Source organism: Talpa europaea (assembly GCF_964194135.1).
Source record: "Talpa europaea genome assembly, chromosome: 9".
Lineage (NCBI taxonomy): Eukaryota > Metazoa > Chordata > Mammalia > Eulipotyphla > Talpidae > Talpa > Talpa europaea.
In genome coordinates, this window is record NC_140076.1 from 31,822,567 (window position 1) to 31,831,840 (window position 9,274).

Genomic DNA, 9,274 nt, shown 5'->3' on the forward strand with positions numbered 1-9,274 from the left:
AGCCTCTGCAGCGCAGGTTCGATCCCTGGCCACCGGGTGAGGGTTCCACATGGCGCGCAGACCTCTCCTGTTGCCCGCTGCTGCCTCAGCAATGTACTTCGTCAGTCTTCCTGCTCTGTTCTCAGCTCTGACTCTAGTGAATTCTCTCACCCTCCCGTGCTTCTGACTGTAGCCAGTGCTTGTATAAATAAAAAGGGGGGGGGCCTGATTCATCCATTAAAGGTATTTTTAAGGTCTCCCCAGTGGCACAGCGGGTTGAGCACAGTGCTGTGAAGCTGTCTGCAGCCTCTGCAGTGCTGGTTCAAACCCTGCCGGCTGGCGAGAATCCCACATGGTGCAGCAGACCTCTCCTGTGGTGCCAGCTGCTCCCCTCAGCAGTGTATTTCAGTCAGTCTGCCTGTTCTGTTTCCCACTCTGTCTCTGGTGAATCCTCTCAAACCCCCTCCCCTCCCGCATCTCTGGCTTGTACCCCAGCTCTTGTATGCATGAATAAATTTTTAAAAAAATAATTAAAACAGTATGGTACTGGAACAAAAACAGACACACAGACCAATGAAATTGAATAGAAAACCCAGAAATTAAGCCACTCATTAATAATTAAGCCACACACAACTAATCTTTGACAAAGAAGCAAAGAATATGTAATGGAAAAGGACAGTTTGTTCAATAAATGGTGCTGGGAAAACTGGATCACCACAAGCAAAAAAAATGAAAACAGACTACTGCCTCACACCATGCACAAAAACCAACTCAAAATGGATAAAAGAATTGCACATAAGGCCTGAAACCATAAAATATATAGAAGAAAATATAGGCAAAACACTACATGACATACATCTCTGTAATATCTTTAAAGACTCATCCCCCAAAGCAAAGACTTTGAAGAAAAAGATAAACAACTGGGATTCTATCAAACTAAAAAGCATCTGTACAGCAAAAGAGACAGTAATCAAAACAAAGAGATTCCCTACTGATTGGGAGAAAATTTTTGCACTCCATACAACTGAGAAGGGACTGATCACAAAGATCTACAAAGAGCTCACATGACTCAACAAAAACAAAGTAATCAATCCAGTCAAAAAATGGGCAGAAGAGCTACACAGACACTTCTCCAAAGAGGAAATGCAAATGGCCAACAGGTATATGAAAAAATGTTCAACATCACTTATAATCAGGGAACTGCAAATCAAAACCACAATGAGATACCACCTATATCAGTGAGAATGGCACATATTAAAAAAACTAGCAACAACAAATGTTGGCGAGGATGTGGTGAAAAAGGAACTCTCCTGCACTACTGATGGGCGTGCAAACTGGTCCAATCACTATGGAAAGCTGTGTGGAGGTTTCTCAAACTACTAAAAATGGAGCCTCTATATGACCCAGCAACTCCACTCCTAAGGATGTACCCAAAAGGACACAAAAACACTAATTCAAAAGGTTACCTGCAACATTATTTACAATATATAAGATATGGAAACAATCAAATGCCCAAAAATAGATGACTGGATCAAGAAGATTGGTATATAGACCCAATGGAATACTATTCAGCAGTCAAAAAGATAAACTCATGTCATTAGTAGCAACTTGGATGGAGCTGGAAGTCATTATGCTCAGTGAAATGTCAGAAGGAAAAAGAAAAATATCAGATGGTTTCACTTATTGGGGGATCAAATACGGGATCAAGGAAAAGAAAAATACTAGCAGAGATGGTAGTGGCCATGAGAAGTTGAGGGGTCCGTGCCCTGCGTGAGATCTGCATTCACTTGTGTCAGTGCTCGCCCAGCAATCAAGGCTTCAGGGACTTCATGGAGAAACGCCATGTGGCGCTGAAGAAGGCAAACCCCACCCTGCCTATTCTAATCCGCGAGTGCTCAGATGTGCCGCCCAAACTCTAGGCCCGCTACGTATTTGGCCAAGAGAATCATGTCTTTTTGAACAACTTCAATGCTGATCAGGTAAAGAGAGCCCTGGAGAACGCGATTAGTGGCAAAGCCGGAAGCTTCCACTGAGCAACGGCCCCACAGCCTGGGCTCTGCTGGACTGAATACAGTGTGGACAAATGTGTTCTCCTGTTCTTTATAAAGCTTGTGTGTAAGAAAGAAAAAGAAATAATAAATAAATAAACAAAATTAACAGGCAATTATAAGTCAGACATTCTGCAGAAGGTGAGGGGGGTAGGGAGAGGAGACAAAACAACAGGGAGGGAAAAGCACAAGGGACTATGGTGAGGGTGCACTGGTGCTGGGAAATTTACAGGGACTACACCTGAGAGGAGAAAGCAAATAGTGTAAAAAATGAACAATAATGTAAAATATATATAAATAAATTTAAAATATATTTTCAGTATTTACACAATATGTAACTGATAGTGGATTAATATACAAGATATATAAAAAAACTCATACAATGGCAGCAGCAAACCCTCATTTATTAAAATTCAGCAAATGGACTATCCTCACCAATCGAAAGGCACAGAGTGACTAATTGGATAAGAAAATAAAACCCAACTTTCATGTCTCCAAGAGACCCATATTTGTATCAGATAAAATACACTTCTAGCTAAAAGAGGTAACAAGACAGAGATAAACATATAATGATTGAGGGATCAGTATATCAGTACGACATAACACTCATCAATATATATGCACTAGACAAAGGAGCATCAACTATATAAGACAACTCTTAACAAATCCAAAACCAGACATTGGTAGCAACACAACTGTAGTGGGGGATTTCAACACCTCATTCTTATCACTGGACAGATCAACCAGACAGAAAGTCAACAAGGAAACAATAACCTTAAAAGAGGAATTAGACCAGATGGACTTAATAAACATTTACAGGGCACTGAACTCCCTCAAAGGTGAGTACACATTCATCTCAAATGTTGAGAACTATTCTTGAGAATAAACCACATATTGGATCATAAAACAAGTGTCAACAAATTCATGAAGCTTGAAATAATATCAAGTATCTTCTTTGATCTCAATTTATCAAACTGGAAATCAACCACAAAAAGCAGGAAAACCTCTAATATGCAGGAACTGAATATCATACCACAGAATGACTGGAGGGATGTATAAGAAACAAGGAAGACTTCAATAAATAATATAATACACCTTAAAGAAATAGAAAAGAAGATCAAAAACCAGTAGAAGGAAGAAAATAACACAAATTAGAGTAAAAATAAATCAATATTATTTAACCTTAAAAAAGAAATTCTGTGGGCCTCCCTGGTGGTACAAGGGGTTAAGCACCGCACTATGAAGCAATCCACAGCCTCTGCAGCACAAGTTTGATCCCCGGCCAGGGCGCAACCCACATGGCGCAGCAGATCTCTCCTGACTCACCCGCTGCTCCCCTCAGCAGTGTATTTCCGTCAATCTGCCTGTTCTGTTCCTCATTCTGTCTCTGGTGAATCCTCTCACTCCCCACCTCCCCACTACATCTCTGGCCTGCACCCAAACTCTTGTATTTATAAATGAATAAATCTTAAAAAAAAAAACAACAAACAAATTCTGCACTTGCTACAACATGAGTGAATATCAAAAGTAGTATACTAAATGAAGTAGGCCAGACATAAAAGGGTAGCTATAGTGAGGTTACACTTATACAGGATCTTAGCACAGGAATGGCTGGAGGGAGGGAGAATGCAGAATGATTGCCTAATGGTTACAGAGTTTCTGTTTTAGATGATGTAAAAGTTCTGGAAATGGATAGTGGTGATAGTTATACAACTTTGTGAATGTATTAAATAGTGCTTATAAGTATGGCTTAAATGGTGAATATTGTTATATATATATTTCATAATAATAAGAGAAAAAATTTTAAATTCACTAATCAAAGAAGTGTAATCTTGATGTAAAGGCAGATACATGAATCAGTAAAACAGGATAGGATTTCTAGATATACTCCAATACAATTATGGCCAGTTGGTTTTTAACAAAAACAAGATAATTCAAGGAATGTAATATTAAAAAGACAAATGACCCAATTTTTAAATGGGTCTAAGTGTTGGCAAGGTTTTGGGGAAGTTGAAATTTTCATTCACTTTTAGTAAGAAAATAGGTCCACATTAGAAAAAAAATTGGCAGTTTCTCTATTTCTCTATTTGTAAAACATAGAACTCCGTATCGTTCATAAATTTATACCATCTAAAACAGAAACTCAGGGCCAACAGGCATATGAAAAAATGTTCAACATCACTTGTAATCAGGGAAATGCAAATCAAAACTACCATGAGATACCATCTTACACCAGTGAGAATGGCACATATTAAAAAAACTAGCAACAACAAATGTTGGCGAGGATGTGGAGAAAAAGGAACTCTCCTGCACTGTTGGTGGGAGTGCAAACTGGTCCAACCACTATGGAGAGCTGTGTGGAGATTTCTGAACCTACTAAACATAGAGCTTCCATATGATCCAACAATTCCACTCCTAGGTATTTACCCAAAGGACACAGAAACATCAATTCCAAAGAGCACCTGCACCCCTATGTTTATTGCAGCACAATTTACAATAGATAAGCTATGGAAACAACCCAAATGCCCAAAAATAGATGACTGGATCAAGAAGATGTGGTACATATACACCATGGAATATTACTCAGCATTCAAAAAAGATAAACACATGCAATTTGCAGCAACATGGATGGCGCTGGAAGGGATCATGCTCAGAGAAATAAACCAGAAAGAAAAAGAAAAATACCGGATGGTCTCACTCATAGCAGGAATCTAGAAAACTTAAATAAGGGACCAGGAAAATGAATAACTATAAGAAAGTGAAAATCAAAATCAATGAAAAACTATGAACCAGAGACAATCTATGGGGGGTGGGGTGCGGGGAGGGGAGGGATTGGGGTCAAAATAAGGGGGTTGCAATTGTATGGGGAATATAAAAATAAAATTTATTTAAAAAAATAAAATAAAACATAAACTCTATAACCAGGAAATCTATCAAAGAAAAACGAAAATGTCCACAAAAACTTTTACATAAATTTTCATAGTAGCATTATTCATAATGGTCAGCCATTCCTGTGCTAAGTATCCTGTATAAGTGTAACCTCACTATAGCTACCCTTTTATGTCTGGCCTACTTCATTTAGTATACTACTTTTGATATTCACTCTTGTAGCAAGTGCAGAATTTCTTTTTTTTTTTTTAAGATTTATTCATTTATGCATACAAGAGCTTGGGGTCAGATGTCCAATAACTGGTGAATGAATAAACAAAATGTGGTATATGCATGCACTAGTCAGAAATTTAAAATTTTGATGAAGCCCATTTTTTAAATTTGTTATAATTTTGAGTTCCTGCCTAAAAAGATAGGAATGTTTCATTACTGACCCCCATGTGCACTCCTTTAACATCGGGGAAGGAGAAAAGTGGCCTCATTACTGGTAGCAGTGCTAGAAGGCCTGAATCTCTACTAGGCCTCTTCTGACACAAGTTCCCATTGTTTTTTGTTGTTTTTTTTTAATGTGATGCTTTTAATTTTAAGTTTATATAATTTTATTTTTTATGAGGCCATTTCTATCAACTGGCTTACAAAATTCTTGAAATTTTAACAATCAGCTCTCATGAGCCTGCAGAAGCTGGCTCTAGCACAACTCTGTAAAAATGCACATAACCTTTGATCCAGCAACTCTAATACTAGGAATCCACCCCAAGGAATTCTAAATTTCTCTTAAATTCATCCGTACAGCTGTTTACTTGACATCTCTTATTCTATTAATAGGCATCACGAGTATGTTATGTCCAAAACTAAACCCTAACCTTTTATGATATAAAACCTGTTTCTTCTACTGTGTTTCCTATCTCAGTAAATGGCCCACTATCACCCAGATGCTCAGGCTTATCAGGTTTGACTCATCTCTTTCTCTTACCTCGTGTAAACTATTAACAATTTCTGTTGACTGCATTGCCAAATATACTATGAATCTGATGACTTTTTACCTTCATCATTTTGCCTCATTGATTCAATTGTAATTAGCTCATGTACCAATCTGAAATAATCACTGTGGCTTTGTCTAACCAAGACTGAAGTACATCCACCTCTGAGGCATTGAGTCAACTCCACCCAAAGCACCTGGATAAATGATTCTGTCAAAAAGATGATTTGTGATATAATATTGCAGCATGAGTTAATTGCTTAAGTTCTCTGTTATAAACATTAAATAATTCTAGACATAAATAGTAGAATTATGGGGGGGGTGGAAAGAAAAGAAAAATAAACCCAACATTTAGTGCATATAATGCTTTATAAAATATTTTTATGCATTGCATGTTTTCAAATGTAAATTAATTTATCAATCTAAACAATTCCCCTTTTTCAGATATTTTTAATTATCTCAAACCAGTTTGTTCTTTTAAAAAGGCCATTAGTGCTTAATCTATTTTTTTTGTATATAGACTGAAACAGTGGTATTATATGCAAATTGAGAAATTCCTCTCTCTGCAAAAATACTTTTTTCTAAGATGTTCTTTTGCTCATTGTTCACATACTTAAAAGTAAACATGAAAGAAACCTTACTTTACACCTTTGTGCCAGTATTCTTTAAAACTCCTGTTCAATTTATTGTTGATTTCTCTAGTTTCTTCACTGGACCCACAAGAGAATAGTTTTCTTCATTTGAAATGTATAATTGCCAAATAGGGCATAGTTCTAAGCTTGAAATGTTCAGTCTTATAAAAGTTACCCTTCCTTTTTTATTGTAGTATCTATTTATATGAATACTTTCAGAAGAATTAATGGCTTTTTAAAATAGTCTCTCCATTTAAATATATATGATTATTCCTGTTTAAGAAAGTTGGATGCAATTGTTATATTCAATACATATTTGAGTACCATGTTTCAGACACAATTAAGAAGACAAAGTTGGTTTTAGCATTTATGGAATCAAGTTTTGGCCTATTTATATAGATGTTTGTAAAACTTGCATATGACTTAGATGCTTAAATATATATATATTTTTCATTTAACCCCTATGTCTTGCTCCCATTGACTTTCTGTTCTTTCGGGTCTAAGGGTGCTAATGACTTCAGGCTGTCTTTGGTTCTTAAGATCCTCTTCTTCCCTTGTTTCTCCCCTTAACGTTGGTAACATCTTTGTAATAGTCCCTTTATAAAACTCTTAAGTCCTTTGAGAATGCCATCTACTTATGCAAGAGTTTTGATTAATGCAACTTATTTCAATATGTGTTCTGAATGAAGTTTAGAAATATTCAAAGGCACTGTTTCCTGATGCTCACAAAGCTGCTAATACCGATATGTTAAAATCCTTTTAGGTAACGAAAATAGTGGTAGATTTTTTAGAGTTTTTGATGGACAATATTAGAACAGAAGAATTTCCCTCTTCCTCATTTTATATACTGGGGGTCTCCCAGAGTAATTTCTAAAATATCCTGTTATGTTTCTGGTTAGAGTACCTAAGGAGCTCAAATTTAAAATCACTAGCTGGGCCTCCCTGGTGGTACAAGGGGTTAAATCTCAGCATTATCAAGCTATCACCAGCCACTGTGGCATGAGTTTGATCCCAGGCCACGGAGAAAATATTTGCAAATCATGTATCTGATAAGGGGTTAATATCCAAAATATGTAAGTAACTTATACAACTCAATGGCAAAAAAAAAAAAAATCTGATTTAAAAATGGGCAGAGGATCTAAATTGACATTTTTCCAAAAAAGACATATACATGATCAACACGTACATGTAAACATATTTAAAATCATTAATCATCAGGGAAATGCAAATCAGAACCACAAAGAGTTATTACCTCATACCTGTTAGAATGGCTACTTTCAACAATAAATAGCCAAGACATGGAAGCAACCTCAATGTCCATCAGTGGATAAATGGATAAAGAAAAGGTGATAAGTGCACATTCATGCATTGCTTAAAGACATTTTGGTCAGTGACAGAATGCATAACATGATGGTGATCCCAAAAGGGAGTATCATACAACTTAGGTGTGCAGTCATGTAATTGTGTAATATATTTTATGACACTTGCATAATGAGAGAATCACCTAACAATATATTTGTCAGAATATGCTGTCATATATCCTCCTTATTAAGTGATGTATAACAGTACACACAATAGATTATTGTTCAGTCATAAAAAAGAATGAAATCTTTTTTCTGAAAGATTTATTTAGTTATACAAGCACTGGGGTACAGGCCAGAAGCATGGTGGGGGGTAAGAGAATTCACCAGAGACAGAGCAGGGAGCAGAACAGGCAGAAGGACTGAAAGCACTGCTGAGGGGAGCAGCAGACAAGACAGGAAAGGTCTGCCACGCCATGTGGGAATCTCCCTGACCAGCCGGGAATTGACCTGCACTGCAGAGGCTGCAGACAGATTCACAGTGCTGCACTCAACCCGCTGCGGCACTGGGGAGGCCCAAGAATGAAATATTGTTACCAGCAACCAAATGGATGGATTGACAACATTAGGGTAAGTGAAATAAGTCAGAGAGAGAAGGACCAACAGTATGATCTCTCTTATATGTGGAATCTAAAAAAGGTAACAACCAAAAACCTGAACTCAGATAGAGAACAGACTGGTCGATGCATGGGGCAGGGGAAGGAGGGAAGGGTTGGTTATGGTGGAAAGGATGAAGATGGTCAGAAGGTACAAACTTTCAGTTATAAATAAAAATGTTCAGAAATGTCATGCACAGCGTGGTGACTATATGGTAATATTGGATTGTATATTTGAAAGATACTAAGAAAAGATATCTAAAATGTTTTCTTATCATAAGAAAAATATTGTACCTATATGTAGTAATGGGTGTTAACTAGACCAATTGTGATCATTTCGTAATACATATATCAATTCATTATTTTATACACTTGAAACTAATACAATGTTACATGTCAATTACATCTCAAAAAATTGTCACTATTTTCATTTAATTACTGGACATTGTAATTATGCATGTTTGAGGCAACTCCATTCTTTTTTTTTTTTTTTAAGATTTATTTATTTATACAAGCACTGAGTACAGTCAGAAGCACAAGAGGGTGAGAGAATTCACCAGAGCCAGAGTGGGGAACAGAACAGGCAGACTGATGAAATACACTGCTGAGGAGAGCAGCAGGCTCGGCAGGAGAGGTCTGCGCACCATGTGGGACCCTTGCCGGCGGCTGGGGATAGAACCAGCGCTGCAGAGGCTGTGGGCAACTTCGCAGTCCAGCACTCAACCGTTGCGCCACCAGGGGAGCCCCAGCAACTCCATTCTTAATTAAAAATAATAATCATGGGCCTCCC